Genomic DNA, 23,932 nt, shown 5'->3' with positions numbered 1-23,932 from the left:
GCATTGGTGTTCTGGTCAGCTTGGGGTACTGGGTTGCACAGTAGCACTGTGTTGGCAGGAGGTTCACTCCTGTGCTGAGGAAAACAGAGTTCTGTGTTTGCTTGCCCAGAATTGAAGTCAGATGGCACTGCTGCCCTGCATGGGCTTTGGGTTTGATCGCCCGATTGCATTGCAGGGAACAGATTCCTAGTGTCCGCATGCTCCTGGGCTCAAATTCCTGTAGCGGCACGGTGGCCCTTAGGAGGGGCTGGTCTATTAGTTACTATGGTACTGCCTGAGAGCCTTTGGGGAGGGGGATAGGCTCTGTAACTCACAGAAAACTGCCACCAGGATGTCTAGATTCTTGGTGAGTGGGGGTCTGGAGCTGTAGTCACAGGTCTCTGTCCCCAGTGGCTTCAGGGTCCTGCTTTGCATCTGAGACCAGACTGGGTGATGCTGAGGCCAGGATCCTAGTCTCAAAAGCTCTGTTTCTTAAGATGGCATGGTCCCTGTGGCCACACTGGCCATCCCGGAATGTCCACATTGAGTGTGGGGCTCCACCGTCTAAGACTGTTCGGTTTGGCAGCCCCTTGGAAGACCTGCAGAATCTAACTGTTCCTAGCTCGCTCGCTCTCTCTCTCTCTCTCTCTCTCTCTCTCTCTCTCTCTCTCTCTCTCTCTCACACACACACACACACACACACACACACACACATACACGTCCACACAGTCCTCTATTGCTCCCTCACTCACTCACACTCTCTCCTTCCCTATCTTCCTATTGGTCCCGACCTTTTGTACTCCATTTCACCTATTTCTTACTGGACATCTTTATTTTTTTTAAGTCTAACTTCTTCAATTATTCCACAGAAGTGCGTACAGTTATATATAACAATCTCCCCAGTTCACAAGGGTAACGGCATAGTATTTGCATCAGAGAAAAAAAGATAGTTGACAGCCTTTTATGAAAAACCTTGAACTTTATCTCACCCAGTATCTCCACAATCTATTTCCTTGTAGGTTCACTCTATATGTGATTACTGTTGTTGGGCCTAATTCTGTTCCTCTATACTTTTCTGCTAATCTTACATGACACCATAGTGCAGTATTGACTCATTTTCATTCAGGCAGAGCAAGTCACCTTGTGGGATGGGATATACTGTAGACATATAACTCTGCTCTTGTGTTCTGCAACATCTCAAGGGCATACAAGTAGAGTCATTGACCATAAATTCCACTTCTTAAGCTGAAAGTGAGTGAACTTGACAATAAGAGCCTGTTACAAAACATTGGCGTTTGCCAGCAGGTGAAGTTTAGTTTATAGTGGGTTTGGAAGTTTGTCCTACATAGCCAGTGTTTTCCCTTTTATCTTACTCTCTAACTTTCTTTCATTTTGCAGCTTCATTTTGCTGAGGTTCTGCATGTTTTGGTCATGGCAGTTTACATGACCACACCTTAGAACTCTGTTATCAAGCCTCCCTTTTGCAGATGATTGGTAGAAAGATAGTTTTATAGTTATAATCCTTGCAGGCATAACACTTTTCTTTTTTTTTCTTTTTTCTTTTTTAGGTACTTCAGAGGATGTTACTAAAATAACATTAGTATTGGTAATCATTTAACCTTATACAAATGTATTTAAATATCCAATTTTATCCCACATATTTTAATCACTTCTTTATAGAAAAGAAGACATGAGCAAAGAACTCTGATTCCTAAAATGTGTGTTTTAAATGTTTTAATTGTTACTTTAGTTCTCATTTATTCCTTACTATATTACAGTTCTATTCAGCAGCATTGTTCAGCAATTATCCTATCCAGCAATTGGCCTGATTGTCTAATTTATCTTCTTTTCTTCTTATTTATTTCTTAAAGATAATCACTAGAAATTTCCAGGGCTTAATAAAATAGATATCTATTTTTTGCAGATCCTTCTCTTATGTGTATAAAAAGTTCAAATAAGATGTGCTTTAATGAAATGCTAAACTCTTGACCTAATTGCTTTTGATATTTCTAAAATAAATGTTGAACTGTCTGAGAGTCTTTGAGTTATCAGTCTGAGTCAGACTTGTAATATAGCCACCACTGCAGGCTATGTTTGCACCAAGTGAACTGACCTGTCATTTCTACAGCTGAATAAAGACATCAGGAAAATTCATCCAGATACTTTTATTAATTTCTCAGCTATTTCTTTCCTTGCCCAGTGATCCACATCTCCAAAGTGTAAATTGCCCAAGAGTACTTGAGTAAGGGTGTCTGTCCAAATATTAAATAGATTTGTTTTCTCAGTTGAAAAATCCTCAAAGTAACGGGAAAAAAAGACCAAAAACAAAATAAACCAAAATGAGACTGTTGTTTCATTATAAATGTTAAATATATTATCATAAGATACTAATAATAAGTATCTGCATTTTATTGGTCTCTTTGAATACTACATTTGTATATTAGTACCAAAGTACCAAGACAAAATATAAAATGACATATTTTATACTTTTTATTTTTATTAGATGATCAATTGTCAGCTTCTGATGATAGAGTACATGTAAAGATTTATTTGATCTGACATGTTTTCCTTTTATTTATTATTTGAAAAATGGATAATGCTATTTAGCTTTGAGATAAAATTTATTTCTTTTCTGTTAGACTTTTAAACTTCTCTGTCTTTACATTGTTCATGAGTGAAAAAGTTTGTGATGACATGTAAAAAAAAGCATTCCATAAAATTATAAAGTTATAATAATTAACTTTATAAAATCCCAACAAATTCTTATGCAGTTAAAATATCAAATCTTATAAAATAGTGGATAATAACAATTAAAACAAGGTTGTGTACTTGCCTTTTAGCAATACTAGAACTTGAATAGCAATAGCTTTGAATTTAATAAAATTATCTTCAAAAGAATCCTAAATAATAAAAGCCTAATATACAAATCAATCAAACAGTGGAATGACCAGTCAGTGGGGGGCAGGGCCAGTGAGTGGGCAGTGCCAGCCGCTGATGCAAAGGGAGGCCAGATTGTGGCTTAGGCCTGTTCCTCATGGATTGTGAGAGGGTGCAGCCTGGGCTAAGGGAGCCCCTGCCCACTGCACCAATTTTTGTGCACTGGGCCTAGAGTCAATTAACATAGCATTCATTATTTAATATATATATTTTTACCACTTACCACTAGAGGCCTGATGCATGAAATTCTTCAATCTGAGACACCTTGGGGGATGGGGGATAAAGTGATAGCTGGACATCGCTCTCACAATCTGAGACTGGTGACTCCCAACGGCTCACCTGTCTGCCTGCATGATTGTACTAACTGCTACTGCCTGCCAGTCTGATCAACACCTAACTGCTCCCCTGCTGCCCCAATTGCCCCCAACTGTCCTTTCCTGCTGGCCTGATTGCCACCAACTGCCCTCTCCTGCCAGCCCAGTGACCCCCTAACTACCCTCCCCTACTAGCCTGGTTGCCCCTAACTGCCCTCCCCTGCATACCTGGTTATCCCCAACTGCCCTCCACTGCAGGCCTGGTCTGCCTCAACAGCCCTTCCCTGCCAGCCTGGTCAACCTTAACTTCCCTCCCCTGCCAGTCTGGTCATTCCTAACTGCCCTCTCCTGCCAGCCTGATCACCCACAATTTTCCTCCCCTGGTGACCATCTTGTTGTAGCTATCTTGTGACCACATAGGGTTGGTCATATTGTGTGAGGGCATGATAGTCAATTTGCATATAACTTATTTATTATATAAGATGTGCTTGAGGATAAATGTCATGTTATTTGATTGAAAGCATTTCTCTATGAACTATTATACAAATATGTATCTATGTAAAAATAAGTTTGAATGCTAATTTTTCTATGTAACAAATATAATAACTGCTCTCCAATGATGTTTTTTATATAACCATGTTTGATTTAAAAATAACAGGTTTAGCCCAAATAGGTTTGGATCAATCGGCCTGTGAACTGAAAGATCCCAGGTTTGATTCCAGTCAAGGGCATGTACCTTGGTTGTGGGCACATCCCCAGTACAGAGTGTGCAAGAGGCAGCTGATCAATGATTCTCTCATTGTTGTTTCTAACTCTCTATCCCTCTCTCTTCCTCTCTGTAAAAAATCAATAACATATATTAAAATAAAATAAAATAAAATAAAATAAAAATAACAGGTTTATTTTTACTATCTACACTTATAAAAGAGTAACATGCTAGTTGGCCATACCTTTACAAAACCCACCAGCCAATCAGGAGTGAGTATGCAAATCAACCCAACAAAGATGGGGAGTTAATTTGCATACACAGGTGCTAGAGGTCAGGGGTGGGACAGGCCACTTACGTTGTCGCCATGGTGATGATGCAGGTGCTCCTCAACACCCAAGCCTCTCCAGGCCTCTGGGCAGCATGGGAAAGCTGAAATGTGGCTCCAGAGTGGAAAGGTGGCTTTGGCCAGAGTGAAGGCCCATTTTTGCACAAATCTTCATGCATTGGTTCTTTAGTAATTTATAATTCTCTTAGAATATAAATCTACTTTCTTCTTAAACCCTGGCATTAGGTTCCTGATATTATTATTATATCTGTTATTTAACCCATTGTACATCTATGTTATGCATTTTCTTTGCCATGTTTTAAAATGTTTTGGTTTTAAATGAAAATAACAATAATTATTACAGATTATACATCAAATGCAGCTTTTATTCAAGTATATATTTCACTTATTTTATTATAAATAATGGAAAAATGACCTCTTATTTCATCTTATTAAAAATGTCTATTTTTTTCCCTTCAATATGCTATTTTTGGAATGTCTTTTCAAACTTTGTGGCTTGTGTGTGTGTGTTGTTGTTGTTTTTTAATATTTTAAAAAAAGCATTTGGCTTTATTGATATACAAAAAATCATACACACTTATGTATATACTAGAGCCCTGGTTCACAAAATTTGTGCACAGGGATGGGGTTGTCCCTCAGCCAGCCTGCACTTTCTCCAATCTGGGACCCCTCAGGGGATGTCCTGAAGGGATTGGACCTAAACTGGCAGTTGGACATTCCTCTCACTACCTAGGACTGCTGGCTCCTAACCAATTGCCTGCCTGATTGCCCCAAACTGCTTCTGCCTGCCAGACTGATTGCTCCTTAACCACTCTCCTGCTGGCATGATTGATACCTAATCACTCCCCTATCAACCTGACACCCCAACTGCCCTACCCTGCAGATCTGGTTCCCCCCAACTGCTCTTCCCTGCCAGCCATATTGTGACAATGTAGGGGTGGTCTTCTTGTGGTAACATGTGGGAGGCCATCTTGTGACAACATGGGAGCATCCATCTTGTGATGATTTGCAGGTGGACATCTTGTGACAAAGGGCGTGAGGTCAATTTGCATATTACCTCTTTATTATATAGAATCTTGATGAGTTTTTCTTCTTCCTTATACATCTGTGTAATTGGTTGCTCATCACCTATGAAGATTTATGTAAATCATTCTTCACAGACATTAATTCACTACTCCATTCTCTGTATTTTAATAGAACTTAACATATCCCTTTTAGTATTTCCTTCTTTTCCTATCATGTTTGCTTCATTCAATACAAGTCAGGAGGCAAGGGCACTACTCTCTGGATCTGTAATACTTTGTACATTTTTATTTTTAATGAATAAATGGCATGACTTATTTACATGTATTTTCTTGTTTCAAAATTTATTTTATTTTTTATCATCATTTATTCTCTTCATGCCCTCTTCCACCTCTACCCACTCCCACTTTCTGCAGTCACCACAGTTGTCCATGTCCATGAGTTGTCTCTACTTTTCTTTCTTTTTCTTGATACATAACCTCTGAATTAAAAAAAAAAGTGTTGATTAACTCCAGCATTCCAAGGACCCTGTTCTTTAGGCTTCCTAAAGAGGCTGACATTTTATCGATTAAATGTAATAAAAACTTTAAGTATTTTATCTTCAAAAATTTGGAAAACTTTGGAAAATAATTTAAAATATGGGAAAATGGGTGGGGGAGCCTCTTCCCCCCCCCCTCAATCAAGAATATGTTTATTGATTTGAGAGAGGGGGGGGTGGGGAGAGAAATTGGTTGCCTCCCTTTATGTGCCTTGACCTCTTGACCTGGAATTGGACCTGCAACCCTTAGGTATATGGGAGGATATTCCAACCGAGAAACCTATCCAGGGCAGGGGTAGAAAACCCTCTTAATCTCATCAACACTGATTGCTACTATTTGCTATTTTCACACAGTTAAGATAATATAGCTAGACAAATGTTTACTTTAAATGGTTTCCAGAGAAAAGTATATATTTTAGAACTTTTGTGTGTCATAAAATATTTATAATATTAGAGTGATGGCTACGTAATAGTTCATGTTCTATAATTTTCTTAAACACTCCTCTGGTTCAGATGGAACTTGAGGTTAGAAAATGAGGTGACTATAGGCCAGCTCTTATGGCCTCCCAGGAGAGGTGTGTATCTTTCAGGCAAGGAACCTAAAAACCCACTGTATTACATTTAATGTAATGTGTAAATTCTTTTCATTTTTTGAATTCTAGAACCCACACATATTTCCCTCTTTTTATTTCCAGAAAGCTGTTATTAAGTAAAAATTCTTCAAATGTTCACCAAATCAGTGTATATGAAGATTTATTTTTTTTCTTGGCATAAAAATTACACTTAGAGAACTTCCAGTGTCATTAATAGTTTGAACTTCCCCACATATAAATTTAAAACAAACTAGAAATCAGCCAAAAAAAGATTAGAGTTAGAGGAGAGTTTATTCTTTAAAATACTGCAAGTAGAAAGAGTGAGAAATTCAAGTCTGTGGCTTTCTGGCCTGAATGTTTTCCCCAGCCCTCAAAGGCTATTACAAAATACACACAGGAAAAGTTTATCTTTATCAATTGCAGATGCCAGAAAGCAGAGTTTAGTGCTAAAAGGGAAACTTAAAAGTTAAAGGGCAATGTGTGGCAGGTAGAGGATAACAAGAAGAATAAGATACAAAATTGTGATGTAAACTTGCCCACATTCCTGGCTGTCATATAAACTGCAGAATCATGGGAAGCAAGCATGAAGGGCAGCAAAATTTCAGGAAAATAATAATGAGGACACTGCTTTTAAAAGATAGAGTTGCACTGGGTGACATCTGAGATTTTGTTCTATTTATTTATTTATTTATTTATTTATTTATTTTAACTTAACTGTTCCTAACTGTACACCTCCCAGGAAACAGAAAGTAGTAGCCTTACTAATTTGAGATGTCAGAGGACAAATCCTGAGGACAGTGGAACAACAAAGAAACAAGAAAAAAAATCTTGTAAGAGCAAAAAAACCACAGAGAGCTTAAACTACAATCTAGAACCACAGCAATGTATGATCCATAAAGTGCATTTTTTAACCAAAAGTAGTTACGTCAAAGGCAAGGGGAAGGACACTCACAAGAAAGAAAAACAACAAACTAATTTTACCCAGGTTGAATTCACCAGCCAAAAATCATATTAATATGTTTACAGAATTTATAGATATATATGTATAAAGTGAATGGAAACTGATCTTAATGTGTGAATAGATCAGAAACATAAACAGAGAAATTGAAAACATGTAAAACTAATTAAGTGCTGAAAAATAACAATAACTATAAAGGAAAAAATCCCAAGAGTGGATTGATTTATTATCAGATTTGAGTGAATGGAGTAAAGAATCATCAACTTAAAACTGAATCAAGAAATAACACAATCTAAATAATATAAAGAAAAAAGAGCAGAGAAAATTTGACAGAGCTTCAATGCCATACAAAAAAATGTCAAGTCTCTATAAGTAATTAAAGTCTCAAAAAGGGAGTGAAAGGAATAATTAAATAAATCACAGTAAAATATTTCACAAAATTTCTCAGATCCAAGAAGCTCAACAAATACAAATGACAAAAACACAAAAAATATAACATATAAATTGTTAATATATTTAAAAGCCTGCAATAAAGATGAAATCTTAAAAATAATCATAGAAAAATGAACAGTTCACTTTGCTATGAATGTTCTGGAACAATATCACAGTTAACTAGAGACTGATGGAGGAGTGTCCCTCAGCCCAGCCTGCACCCTTTTCAATCTGGGACCCCCTGAGGGATGTTAAACTGCCTATTTAGATGTTCAACTGCCGTCTAAATGGGCAGTTGAACATCCCTCTCACAATTCAGGACTGCTGGCTCCCAACTGCTCGCCTACCTGCCTTTCTGTTTGCCCCTAACCGCTTCTGCCTGCCAGCTTGATCACCCACTAACCACTCCCATGCCAGCCTGATTGATGTCTAACTGCTCTCTTGCCAGCCTATTTGCCCCCAACTTCCCTCCTCTGCTGGCCTGGTCACCCCTAACTGGCCTCCCCTGCAGGTTTGATTGCCTCCAACTGCCCTCCCCTGTTTGTCTGGTCACCGACAACTGCCCTCCCTTGCAGGCCTGGTGCCTTCCAACTACCCTCCCCTGCCGAGCATCTTGTGGTGGCCATCTTGTATCGACATGGGGGCAGGATCTTTGACCACATGGAGGCAGCCATCTTGTGTGTTGGAGTGATGGTCAATCTGCATATTACTCTTTTATTAGATAGGATAGAGGCCTGGTGCATGGGTGGGGCCAGCTGGTTTGCCCTGAAGGGTGTCCTGGATCAGGGTGGGGGTTCTCTTGGGGTGTGGGGTGGCCTGGGTGAGGGGCCTGTTGTGGTTTACAGGCCAGCCACACCCCCTGACAACCCAAGTGGATGCCCTGGTATCTGGAATTTATTTACCTTCTACAATTGAAACTATGTAGCCTGGAGCAGAGCCAAGACCCGGGTTCTCTCCTGCTGTAGCCATTTCTATTTGATTTTATATATCTTCTATAATTGGAACTTTTTAGCCTTGAGTGGAGGCCTGATTGGGGTTAATTTGCATACTCACTTTGATTGGCTTGTGGGTATGGCTTGAGCTAAGTGATGGTTAATTTGCATATTATTCTTTTTTATTAGATAGGATGATTGGATTTTCATCAGAAACTATTGAGGCAGAAGACATAAAAAAATGACATTTTTCAGTTGTGCTGAAAATAACAATATTCTGTCAACTAACATTTCTATAGTAAAAGTACTTATTGAAAATAAACATAAAATGCTGTTTTTTTATTAACAAAAATTAAGAGCTTTGTTGTCAGCAGAATTGCTTATAATTGAAAGAAAATCTAGTTCTCTCTGTGTGAAGGGATATGACATATGGCAATATATGGAAAGATGTGGAACGTTTAGAAGAAGTAAGTCTAGCCAATACTGGTTTGGCTCAGTGGATAGAGCATTGGCCTGTGGACTAAGGGGTTCTGGGTTCGATTCTGGTCAAGGGCATGTGCATTGGTTGTGGCACATTCCAAGTGGGAGGTATGCAGGAGGCAGCTGATTGATGTTTCTCTCTCATCAATGTTTCTAGCTCTCTATCCCTCTCCCTTCTTCTTTGTAAAAAAAATCAATAAAATATTTTTTTTTAATTTCTTTAAAAAAAAAGTAGTAAATCTTTACTAAAGAAGTAGAAAAGATAATATTGGAAATAGAAATTTAAAATTATTTGATTTACTATATCAAAAACAGAACTGTAATAAATTTGAAAAAGGGTATTTTATCCATATTTATAACTACAAAACAATGTTTTAAAAATAAAGATTTAAGAAATGGATAAATATATAATTTTAATGAAAATAAGAGACTACCATTTATATGCAAATTCCATCAACATAATAAAGAAAAATTTTTAAAAGAAGAGCAAAGTTGGAGAAAAGCTAACATTTTTATTTTAAACTTTTTCTAAATTGTAATTAATCAAAATTGCATATCATTAACAAAAGTACTGGTATATCCATACAGATTAATTGAAATAAATAGAATATATAGGAACACGTACATCCATGCATGTACATTACAGTGATTTCTACTTAACTAATTTTAAACAAAGTTTCCATACAATATAATTAGGAAAAGATAATTTTCACAACAAATGATATTGATGTCAATTTTTGCATATGCTTTAATATTTCACATTTCTATTCACTGTATATGAAAATCCAATTTCTTCAGATCCTTGTCAGAGTTTAGTGTTGTCTTTTTTTATTTTTATTGTTGAAAGTATTATATATATCCCCTGATTTCCCTCATTGACCCCTTCTCACCTGCCCCCACTCCCTTGTCCCAGGCCTTCACCACCCTATTATCTGTGATCATGGGTTATGCATATATGCATATAAGTTCTTCCATTGATCTTGTCCCACTCACCTCACCTACCCTCATCTTTCCTCTGAGATTTAATAATCTGTTCCATGCTTCAATGTCTCTGGATCTATTTTGATCATCAGTTTATTTATTTAATTAAATTCCACAAATGAGTGAGATCATGTTGTTTTTCCCTGACTTGCCACAACCTTTTGCAGTGAGGATTCAGGATCTGGAAAAGGGGCTTATGCACAAACGAATGCACTAGACAAGAAATATGAATTTAGAAGGCACGGGGGCCAGTTGGAAACCTTTCTCTAGTGGATAGGCTCCCTGAAGCTCTGGACCTGTTAGTTTTTATTCAATTTTAGAATACACATCTTTGCCCTCATTTAAGCATGACAATCTGGTACCAGACAAACTATCTCCAAGGACAATAAAGATCAGTAAGAGTCAGTAAATATTAGGTCAAGAAATTGCTTAGAGCCATCACTATCTCAACATAACAATGGGTGCATAGCTTTGGCCCTGTCAAAGTTCAAGGTCCATCAGCCTTCCAAGTTCCTTGTTGTACTTTCATGATAGTGTTTGACAATGGGTAGCTTCCAGCACTGACTAGCTTATTTCACTTAGCATAATACTCTCAAGGGCCTCCATGCTGTCTCAAAGGATAAGAGATCCTTCTTTTTCACTGCTGCATAGTATCCCATGATGTAAATGTACCACAGCATTTTTATGCACTCATCTAAAATGGGAACTTGGGCTGTTTCCACATCTTAGACATTGCAAATTGCACTGCCATGAACATAGTGCTGCATGCATTCTTTCGAAATGGTGTCCTTATAGCCTAGTTTTTAATAGGTATGCAATATGTGTTATGTTTCTTTGGTAAACTTTTAATGTGGATTTCTGCCTTGTTTCTATGATTCACTAGCTGTAATTTGGGATAAATTATATCTTTACTTTTATTCTTAGATTTCCAGACCTACAGACTGATTGTCTTTATAACTCTAATCGCTTCAGAGAGCTATTAGAAAAGATCATATTAATACTAAGAACATCATGTTATAATAGTTAACACCATTTTCTTAAAATTTATTTCCTCAAAACTATAAACATCACATAGGTTTATGTTATTGCTATATTTTATTATGAAAAAATCTATACACATATCCCCTTTGGTAAATTCTAGTTTCTTAAACTCTTACTTCAGAATTAATACTATTAAAAAGACACATCATGTAATGATTATGTGAAATAGTTTCCTCATTTGAAAATGTTTTGAAAATTTCATTGCTTTATTCTTAATATTATTACATATTCTTTTTTATTTTGAGAGCATCAATAAATATTCCCCTGGAATATGTATTTAATGACTAGATATCTGTGTTTTTTAACCTTTTTATGGTGTCATTCTTAACATTATTCCTCAAATAAATGGATAAATATTACCCATGGACTGCATTTATGAGTAATACTCACATGAACTTCTATCTAAGATATGTTTTATTATTGGCATTTATTCATTTGTCTTTTACTTCACCTGCATTGTAGACATCTGAACAGCTTAATTATCTGTCTTCACCCATGACATTCCAATAGAACACTATCCTAAGCTCATATGTTATCAAATACCAGGATCCTAAATATTTAATACCAGCTGCCATGCATGCTGAATAAATCTACCAGGTGCATCTAATTTTCTTATAGTTATAAATAGCATTGCATTTTTCACTTTCTAGAGCACTTCACTTTTCTAGGTCAAATTTTTTTGCCATTTTTAAATCACAGAAATTTAAAGAACAAACAACTCCAGATTGGTAGATGGCAGATTTAATAAACAAGGGAATTGACTTATGAAGCTTGTCTTGGGTGGCTGAAAGACTAGTCATTTTCATCACTTGCCAAATCTTAAAAAAAGTTTATGGATAGAGGCCTTAACCAGTCATATACACAGAGGGTCATAATTTAGTTCAGTCAGGTGTTCATCAACACATTACAACCTGAAGGCTGTGTTGGTTGGGAAGCTTCTATCATAGGGAAGGCAAACAGAATAGGCATTCCAAGTGCAGAGAAGGGAGTAGGGATTCTTCACTTGTTCAGGTGCAGCTCAAACTGGCGTTAATGACTTCTTGATGAGGTTCCCCAATAATAAGTCAGAGGCCACATTGGCCACACTCCTTGTTTCAAATTTATTTATCAGCATTGCAGAAAAAAGTTAGAGGAATTATGCTTCTATCTGTAATTCTCCATATAATCTATATCTATATTACCCTGAAATTATAAATTCTTAATAAAAGAATATTGAATCTATTGTCAACAAATTGTCTTGACAAGTATGTCTTAGATTAATTAGGTAAGCAGCCATAAATCATCATGTGGCTTTCTTACAACAGAGAAAAGCTGCTGAGATGTGAAGGTAACAGAGGAGGAATAAGGCAGGTGTAAACTCAGTACATTAATATTTAAATTAATGTAATATAAATTAACATTTATATGTTATAGAAATAAATACTTCCAATTGCAGAATTATCATTGCATTTTTATGGTAATATTGCATCCGTTGTCTAATAGTAAAAGTTAATTGTTTTTTATTTTTATTTTTTCTAATTTTTATTGAATTTATTGGGGTGACTTTGATTAATACAATTATATAGGTTGCAAGTGTACAATTCTATAATATATCATCTGTAGATTGCATTGTGTGTTCACTATCCTTCTGTCCCATTTATACCCCCTTACACTCTTCTACCTCCCTCAACTCCCTTTCCCTCTGCTAATCTGTTGTCTATGGCTATGAGGTTGGTTTAGTGTTTTTTTTTTGTTTTTTCTTTTGCTTAATCCCTTCACTTTTTTCACACAGCCCACAAAACCCCTTCCCCTGACAGCTTTCTGTCTGTTCTCTGTATTTGTGAGTCTGTTTAAATTTTGTTAATTTATTGTATTCATTAGATTCCATATATGTTAAATCATATAGTATTTATCTTTTTATTACTGGCTTATTTCAATTAACATAATACTCTCCAGTCCATCCATGTTGTTCCCAAAGGTAAGATTGCCTTCTATTTTATGGCAGAGTAATATTCCATTGTGGCTCAACATATAGATAAAGCATAAGCCTGAGGACTGAAAGATCCCTGGTTTGATTCCCATCAAGTGCATGTACCTTGGTTGTGGGCACATCTTTAATAGAGGGTATACAAGAGGCAGCTGATCGATGATTCTCTCTCATCTATGTTTCTAACTCTCTATCCCTCTCTCTTCCTCTCTGTAAAAAATCAATTATATATACACACACAATATTTCCAATTATTCTAAACTGCTATTTTTCTAAAAATTCTAAATGTGCTATGAGTATATTATTTTAAAATATATTCCAAGCAGGCTATTTTTTTACTATTTTAGTGTTAAAAGTATTTTACAAATCTGGCTTTATTACACATAATATATTCATATATACAAATACTAAAAAAATGAGAGTTTATATGCAACTAGAGGCCCTGTGCACAAAAATTCATCATAGGTAAGGTCCCTTGGCCTGACCTGTGATCAGGTCTGATCAGGGCCTTCCAGCTGCCAGGGAGGCCTCCCTTTCCTGGCTGCCAGATGCCAGCTGGGGCCTTCCTTTGTTCCATGCTGCCCCTTTTTGGTCAGTGAAGGTCACAGTGAGCAATAGAACTCTTGGTCTCCTGGCTAAACTTCCTTGGGACACTTTGCATATGAGCCATATATATATCAATTATTTTCAGACAGGTATTTGGATACATGGAGATAAAGTGGCCAGAATTTTCCCAACATGTTTTATTGTTGTTCTTGTTGTTTGTTTGTTTTCTGTAAAATTTCAGTTTGTCAATGCTCTCTACCTGGAAAGTAACTTTCCCACTTGTTTGTGATACCCTCTGTTCATAGAAACAAGCCCCTTGCTGTTCAAGTCTAATCCCTGAACAGTAGGCAAACATAACTTAAGCATAATTGATTTGAAGTCCTCAGTTAGAGCCTTGCAACCAGAAAAATCAACTGAAATTGCTAGTAGCTTTGAGGATTGCCATCTCTGTTTTTCTAGTAACCTGATCAAAGCCCAACTTCTTGGTTCATCATCTCTCAATAGTTCACTCTTCCAGTTTGAATATATTATACCTCTTGTCTGTCTAGAATATCATGCTGAGTAATTGGTCAGCAAATTAAAAAAAAAAAAAGTAGGGTATCTTTCTTTTTTCTAGATTCAGTTATGTGCACTACTAATCAGCACTTCCTAGTTTTATCCCTAAATATATTTCTTAAGTATACAGAATAAGGTTTAAAGAAAATCTTTTACATTTTTAAAATATGATACATTTGGAAGCATTTAAATGGCATTTTATTTATTTATTTATTTATTTATTTATTTATTTATTTATTTATTTTAATTCTTCATTGTTGAAAGTTTTACGTGTCCTTTTCCCCCACTGACCTCTCCCCACCCGCTTTCATTCCCCTCCTCCCCTCCCAGCACATGCTCCACCCTCCTATTGTCTGTATCCACTGGCCATGCTCATGTGCATGGACACAAGTCCTTTAGCTGATCTTTTGCTTCGCCTGCCTCCCCTCATCTTCCCCTGCCTTCCCTCTGGGGTTTACCGATCTGTTCAATGCTTCTGTGTCTCTGGATCTACTTTTGTTCATCAGTTTATGTTGTTCATTATATTCCACCAATGAGTAAGATCATGTACTATTTATCCTTCAACAGCATGGATAGGCCTGGAGAGCATTATGCTAAGTGAAATTATGCCAAATAGCATTGTTAGACAAAATTCTGATTCATAGGTAATATTTTTAGTTCAGTATTTTACTTATATTTTTATTTACATGTAAACTTAGAGAAAATTTGTTGACATTTTACATTTAATCTATTTTATAGATGGAAAAAATCAAGGCCCAATAAATTAAAATATTTGCCCAAAGTTACAGTGCTAATTAAGTGACAGCAGAATGCAAACCTTATGACATTGATTCTCCTACACCATTTAATATCCCATGATACCTCTTTGAAGAAAATATAAGGCTCAATAGATCTGAAGCTCAGTTTAGAATACCATAATAATTGAAATATTGCTAAAGGGAATCTTCTGTTTTGACTAAAATAAAAGAGTAAGAGGGGTTATTGATTTATTATTGAAAAGAACCCATATTTTGTTTTAAAACCTAGAATTGTACAAACTTGTAATTATTCCTTACATCAAGATGTTTAAAATTCAGTAGCAAACAAGAAAAACAATGAAAAAATTAAAACTTTAAAATTCTAGTAAGTAGGATCATTCCAGAAGAACATAAGGATAACTTTTTGAGTTCTTGGAAACCTAAAAATCCATATTATTTGCACAATTTTCAAAGCAACACTAATTATTGAATAATCTCTCTAAATTAATAATGGTAAAATTTCTCAGTAATATTGCTCCTGTTTTATCTATTATTTTCATCCTGGTTATTTCACTTGCATTTAAAGAGCATGTTAATTTTCTTAAATATTTTCTAGAAATAAGCAGTGGAAATAGATTACTGAGACTAAAGAAATTTTACAAAGGACTCTTAGCTGAGTCTTTTGCTCAATTTCATTTGGCTACAGTCAAGATACTGGCCACACAGAATTTTTACCTGAAGGCTCAATATTGGAAGGATCCATTTGCAATCTCATTCTGTTTATTGGCAGAATTAATTTCCTTCCTGATTTTCACTCAGAAGTATCCTTCAAGTCTCAGGCTGTGCACATGTCCTTGCCAGGTTGTTCCACTTACACCATCAAACTTATTAACTCTCATCTCTGGATAAAAATGGAACCCAGATGATGAATTGCTTACACTTGTGTTATCTAGCCATGCCAGACTCCAAATTCCCAGGCATGGTAAACAATAAAAGGAGTGATAGGAGCTTTGAGTGATAGATAATGGCCATACCAAATATGGTGCTATTGACTTTGACAAAGAGTGTAGATTTTATCCTATGTGTCATTCTTAGTCCAGGGCTTGAGGGGCCCATTCCTTGTTTCTTTTATTTAGAAATGACCCTCCTGCCTTCCCCAGCCATGTTACTCACTAAAGCATGAGAAAAGCAGGGCCAAAGGTATGTTTTAACTGCCAGGCGCTCTACCCTCCCTGACCCACCAAAGGCTTTAGGTACTTGACATTCCAGAACGTTTTACCCAAGTAGTTAGCTTCAAAGGCCTACTCAGGTGCATTTCCAAAAGGTGTACCACACAGAACAGTGCCTCACTGAAATCGCAAAGACTGTTCAGTGTTCAAAGAGTTGTTGTTTTCAAGGAGTATGGGCAGAACTACCACATAAGAGTTGAATGTTCAAAATCATGCACGGTATGTTCCTTGATATCTGGACAAAATAATGGTGGCGGGGAAGTGGGAGAGGAATAGGGTCAGAATCTGGTGCCTAAAGAGGCACTTTGCCCAGTAACATTATATATGGAACAGACTTTTGAGAAATCTATAAATTGAAAATTTAAATCTTTATGGTAATATGTTGTCAAGTCAGTATAATAAAGTTTAATTTTTTTTAGCATTAAAACTTTAAAAGAATTTAGACAAATTTCAATATATGATATATTTGCCAACAGTTATAATTTTGCCCGGGATTATACTAATGTTCATGGTAGTCCTGATGGAAGCCATGATCAGGGAATGACAGTAACTGATTTAAGATCTAGCAGGCTGTTGTGTAGATGAATGGACTATAAGCATTTATAATAGAAACTGGGTTGCGAATCAGAGGCTCCTGTAGTAGGCCAAAGGAGGAGACAGTGGCTTCATCTAAAGAGGTTAGTGGTGAAGCTGATAAGAAATGGACAGCTTTGTGCTTGCTTTGCAGATAGAGATAATCAAACTTGCTGATTTATCAGATAGGGACAATTAGAAAAAATAAGATATAAAACATGACTGCAAGTTCTATGGCTTGAATAGTTCATTAAATAGTAATGAGTTTAATCTCATCTACTATCTTCTTGGAGGTTTGGCTAAATATGAGGTAGCTGGGGGTGGGGAAGGACATGACTGTGTCATCTAATGTTTTACAAATTCAATAATTTAATCTCTACACATGGCCTTTTCTAAATAGCAGTTTATGTCACATGTCCTCATGCTCTGTATTAACTGATTGATTCAATTTAAAATTTGTGTTTTTGTTTGTGTGCATTTATTTCAGTTATGCACTATTTCTTTATATCAAATGCCAAATAATCAAGAAGAAGCATTTCTTTTCAGGGATTGCATTTTCCACCCATTTGAATTAAACTTGGATTAATATATATATATATATATATATATTAATCCAAGTATATATATATATATATATATATATATATATATATATATATATATACACACACTTGGATTAATATATATATATATATTAATCCAAGTATATATATATATATATATATATATATATATATATATATATATAATATTTGAGCAATAGATACTATCTGAAGAAATCTAAAGCCTACAATAGAAATGTTATTTGATAAAAAAAAAAAAAGTGGCTTTTCAGTTACAAATGAACAGCTTTTTTCAACAGTATTTACATCCAAAAAACCAACTGCCCTAACCAGGAAGCCAATTTGGCATGTCTTATATTGTACTATGTTTTAGGATAGCGGGAAGGAGATAAAAGCTCCGAACTGTGCTAAGCCCCAGTTCCGACTGCACTCAACCCCAGTTCGAGGCCAGTCCCTGGGGACCCAGGTCCATACAGAGGAAATCTGGGCTGTAAAGTGGAAACTCAGGGGAACAGCAAAAGGCAGAGCCCCAGAGTCGTGCACGTTATGCGTAGAGGACAGACTGTTGACTGTGCCGCTGGATTGCCCTAGCAGGAAGGAGACAAAAGCAAGCCAACTGCAAATATTTCAAATCATTTGATCATTTGTTCTGGTCATTTGTTCTGGTCATTTGATCATAACAGTCACTTAGGCCTTTATATATATATATATATACTAGAAGCCTGGTGCATGAAATTTGTGCATGGTGGTGGTGGTGGAGGAGTCCCCTCACCCCAGCTTGTACCCTCTCCAATCTGGGACCCCTCTAGGGATGTCAGGGATCGGGCCTAAACTGGCAGTTGGACATCCCTTTCACAATCTGGTACCATTGGCTCCTACCTGTTTACCTGCCTGCCTGCTTGATTGCTTCTAACTGCACCACCCTGCAAGCCTGATCACCTCTAACTGCCTCTGCCTGCCAGCCTGATCACCCCTAAATGACCCCCTGCTGGCCTGGTCACTCCTAACTCCCCCCTCCCGAACCAGCCTAGTCATCCCTCACTGCCCCCTTATGCCAGCAGAATTGCCCCATGCAGCCTGCTGTTCAGTCATTTGGCTGTCCCTCACTAACCCCACTGCTAGCCTTGTTGCCCCACACAGCCTGCTGTTTAGTTGTTACTGTGAGGGCATCCTGACCAATTTGCACATAACCCCTTAATTAGTATAGATACTAGAGGCCCAGTACACAAAATTTGTGCAAGGGGGTGTGTCCCTTAGTCTGGCTTGCACCCTCTCCAATCTGGGACCCCTTGGGAAATGTCCAACTGTTGGTTTAGGCCCAATCCCACTGGCATCCCTCTTACAATCCAGGACTGCTGGCTCCTAACTACTGGCATGCCTAATTTTCCCTAATTACTTCTGTCTGCCAGCCTAATCACCCCCTAACTGTTCCCCTGCTGACCTGATTAATGCCTAACTGCTCCCCTGCTGGCCTGATTGCCCCCAATTTCCCTCCCCTATAGGCTTGATCTTACCCCCAACTTCCCTCCCCTGCCAGCCCAAACACCCACAACTGTACTCTTCTGCCAGCTATCTTGTGGTAGCCATCCTTTGGTGGCCATCTTGTGACAACATCGTGTGAGGGTGTTGCATGAGGATATAATTCCAACTAGGCCTTTATTATATAGAATAGGTATGCTGGCACCCTCAAAATTAAAATGGCATGGATTCTTTGCAACTTGTTTTTATTTTTTTAAGACATTTTTTGGACAGGGGGTGGGTGGTATGTGGGAAGAAATTAATCAAATAACTTGTAAGCATATATGCATAATCCAATAGGGTTGTGAAGGCCTTGGGCAGGGGTGTGATGGGGTAGGGTGAGAATTGGGACAGGGACAGGCTATAAGGGGTCAGTAGGGGAACCAGGGGGACACATGTAATACTTTAAACAATATATATAATATATATTGTTATAATATATATAATATATAATGTATATTATATATATATATATATATATATATATATATATATACACACACACACATATAATCTGTGGAAAAAAAATGGAGTGGTTTTAGGATCATAGCAAAATATTGAGCAAAAAGTACAGAAATTTCCCATATAGTCATTCCCTACCTCCATACCTGCATAGCTTCTTATATTATCAACATTACTACCAGAGTGATACATTCCTTAAAACTGATAAACCCACATAGACAAATAATTATTATTCACAATCTTTAGTTTATATTAGGGTTCATTCTGCATGTTGAACAGCCTATGGGTTTGGATAAATGTATAATGACATGTTACTACAGTTATAGTATCATATGATACCATTTGGGGAGTTTCACTGCCCTAAAAATCCCCTGTGCTTTGCGTATTCATTTCCCCCTCCTCCATAACCCCTGATATTTTTGTTGTCTCCATAGTTTTACCTTTTCCTGTGTTTGGGGCTAAAAATAATAATACTTTTCTTCTCACTTCTATGTTATTCTGGCTAGACTAATAAAATAACAGAAACAGATTAATAGGAGAAAATCAAAATTTAATACATGCAGACAGGGAATTAACATAAGCATAAAAATTACAATGGCAGTGAATTAATTGGGTATATATTTCATCTTGGACAACGGAGGGCATAGGGGTCTGAGATGTCAAGGGAAGTGGGCAATTTGCAGGTAGTTGAGTAAAAGCAGAACTACCTACATGGCAGGTAAATTCTTGCTTTAAGGAGACATGGGCGATGCAGCTACAATACAAAGCCTCTGCTTGGTTCCTTTATGTCTACGATAGTCCATTCAAATTAGAAAAAGGTGAACTACCTAAGATTTCCTTCCTGAATCAGGCCTTTTCATCTGAATGTCCTAGGCTTGAAAAGGAGGGGGTGGTCAAGGAGGGGGAGAGTCAAAGTAATTTCTGAGCATTCCCCCGTTTCTTTCTCTTAATCCCAGGCTTAAAATCTTTGGTCCTTTTCACCAGAATGTTGTATAGTAGAAATCCTGCAGACATAACCTTTTCAGATTACTTTCTTTTATTTAGTAATATGCATTTTCATTTCCTTCATCTTTTTTTTTTTTCCTGATTAGATAGCTCATTTCTTTTTAGTGATGAGCACTGTGCCACTGTCTGAATGTTCAGCAGTTTATTTAACCATTCATAGACATCTTAGTTGTTTCCAAGTTTAAGCAATTATGAATAGAACTACTATATAGACACCTGAGTGCAAGCTTTAAAAAAAAAAAAGTTTCTTTATTGTTGAAAGTATTACAGACATCCCCTTTTTTGGCCCATTGACTTCCTGTTTCCCATACCTGTTGGTCCCAAGCCATCACTAAACTTATTTTGTTAATCTTACCTTATCCACTTCCCCAACCCCTCCTTCCCTCTGATATTCCACAGTCTGTTTCAAGCTTCTATATCTCTGGATTTATTGTGTAAATTAGATTTATTTTATTCACTAGAGGCCCATTGCACGAAGAGATTCATGCAATAGGCCTGCCTTCCCTTGGATTCCAGCACCAGTTTTCCTCTGGTACCCAGGACCTAGGCCTTCGCTCCAGCCAGAGACTGCTGTCTTTGTCTTTGCTGCAGACTCTGGAGACTGAAGTCTTGTCTTTGCTGCGGCACTCTGCTCCTATAGATCCCTTTGCACAGTCCCCCCCTACCCCTCTTAACAGGCATTTTGCCCCTCCTGGCCACTCCATGTCTGGAGCAGCTGAGCAGCCACCATATTTGTTCTTCTAATTTGCATACTCACTCCAATTGGCTGTGGGCATAGCGGAGGTATGTTCAATTTAAATGTTTGTCTATTATTAGGTAAGATTAGATTCCATATATAAGTAAGATCATGTCATACTTATATTTCTCAAATTGGCTTATTAAACTTAGCATAATATTCTCCAGGTCCCTCCATGGTATCTCAAAAGGTAAGAGATCCTTCTTTTTTACTGCTACATAGTATTCCATGTGTAAATAGTTCTGATATGAACATAGAAGTGCTTATAATTTTTCTGATTGGTATTTCTAGTCTTTTCAGATATATTCTTAGAAGTAGGATCATTGGGTCTAATGGAAGTTTCATTTTTAATTTTTTTTAAAGGAAATTCCATACTGTTTTTCACAATGGCTAAACCAGTCTGTATTTCTGCCAGCATGTGTACTAGGGTTCCCTTTTATCCACATTCTCTCTAGCACTTGATATTTGTTGATTTGTCGATGGTAGCCATTCTGACAGGTGTGAGGTGATAATTCATTGCCGTTTTAATTTTCATCTCTTGGATAATCTGTTACTTTGAGTAGTTTTTCAAGTCTGTTGGCCATCTGTATGTCCACTTTGGAGAAGTGTCTATTTAGGTCCTTTGCCCATTTAAAAAAAAATATTTTTTTTATTGCTTTCACAGAGGAAAAGAGAAAGAGAGAGAGAGAGAGAAATATCTATGATGGGAGAGAGTCATTGATTGGCTGCCTCCTGCACATCATCTACTTGGGATCAAGCCCACAACCCAGGCATGTGCCCTTGACTAGAATTGAACCCAGAGCCTTTCAGCATTGGCCAATTCTCTATGCACTGAGCCAAAACAGTTAGGTCCCTTTGCCCATTTTTAATTGGATTTTTGTCCTTTGTTAAGTTGTAAGAATTCCTATATGTTTTGGATATTAACCCTTTATCAGATGTATCATTGGTAAATATATTCTCCCATAAAGTGGGCTCTTTTTCTTTTGGTTGATTGTTTCTTTTGTTGTGCAAAATCTTTTTATTTTGATGTAGTTCTATTTGCTTATTTTCTATTTTGTTTCCTTTACCTTAAGAGATGTATTAGTAAACAATTGCTATGAGAGATGTCTAAGATTTTGTTGCCTATAGTTTCTTCCAGGATTTTTTATGGTTTCACGCTTTAAATTTTAGAATTTTATTCATTTTGAGTTTATTCTTATACATGGTGTAGGTTGGTGGTCTAATTTCATTTTTTGCATCTATCTGTCCAATTTTTCCAACACCATTTATTGAAGAGATTGGCTTTACTCTATTGTATGCTGAATAGACCAATAACAACTAATGAAATTGAAACAATAATAAAAATATAAAATAAAACTCTTACCCCATCCAAACAACAATAATAATAATAATAATAATAATAATAATAATAATATCATCCTGGTCTAGAAGACTTCACATCCAGGTTTACCAAACATTCAAAGAAGAACTAATACCTATCCTCTCAGATTATACTAGATAATCCAAGAAGAAGAAATGCTTCCAAGCTCTCTCTATGAGGACAATATTACCCTAATTCCAAAACCAAATAATGGCACTACAAAGAAAGAGAATTACAGGCTAATATCTCTGATGAATATAGATGATAAAATCCTCAACAAAAAATTAGCAAATTGGATACAACAATATATTAAAAATATCATACACCATGATGAAATGGGATTTATTCTGGGGATTCCAGACTGGTATAATATTCACAAATCAATAAATGTGATACACAACATAAACAAATTGAAAGACAAAAATCACATGATCATATCAATAGATGCAGAAAATCAAATATTTTGCATCAATAGATACAAAAAATCCAAATCCTTCTTTGAAAATAACCCTCAGCAAAGTGGGATTAGAGGGATCATGCCTCAAAATAATAAAGTTCATCTATAATAATAAAAGTGTAATATGCTAATTAGACCTGACATCATTCCAGATGACCTACTTGGATGAAGATGGCAGCTGGAGGGAAGCCTAGGTTTGGTTGCCAGAGGGAAGCCGGTGCCAGCATCTGGGGGAAGAAGGGCCTACTATTGCACAATTTCCTGCATCGGGCCTCTAGTATATGATAAACCCACAGCCAATGTCATACTCAATGTGAAAAAAACAAAACAAAAACAAAACAGTTCCTCTAAGACCAGAAACAAGAAAGAGATGTCTGCTTCTACCACTCTTAGTCAACATAGTCCTGGAGGTCTTACTCACAATGGTCAGACTAGAGGAAAAAGTAAAATCTATCCAAATTGGAAAGCAGGGAGTAAAACTGTCATTATTCACAGAAGACATGATATTGTACATACCACTAGAAAACCCTTAAGACTCCACCAAAAATACTACTAGATATAAAACGAATACCCAGAAATCTATAGTATTTATATACAAAAATAATGAATTTTCAGAAAGAGAAACTAAAATAAAAAAATCAATTTATCATCACAACAAAGTATTAAGATATTATACTTAAGAATAAACTTAACTGAGAAGGTAAAAGATCTATACTTGGAAAACTACAGGACATTGAAAAAAAGAGAAAAAGAGATAAAATAAAATACTATATCATATTCATGAATTGGAAGAATTAACATCATTAAAATGTTCAAACTTCCCAAGGCAATCTACAAATTCAATACAATCCCTAATAAATACTGTCATATTTTACATATCTAGAACTGTAAAAATTTATATGGAACCAGGGAAGAACTGAAATAGCTATAAATAACAGTGTTGAGAAAGAAGAACAAAGTTG

The sequence above is a fragment of the Pipistrellus kuhlii genome, unplaced genomic scaffold (genome assembly GCF_014108245.1).
Source record: "Pipistrellus kuhlii isolate mPipKuh1 unplaced genomic scaffold, mPipKuh1.p scaffold_m20_p_2, whole genome shotgun sequence".
Classification (NCBI taxonomy): domain Eukaryota; kingdom Metazoa; phylum Chordata; class Mammalia; order Chiroptera; family Vespertilionidae; genus Pipistrellus; species Pipistrellus kuhlii.
The sequence above is the reverse complement of the archived record's forward strand: the minus strand, read 5'-3'. Positions refer to the sequence as shown.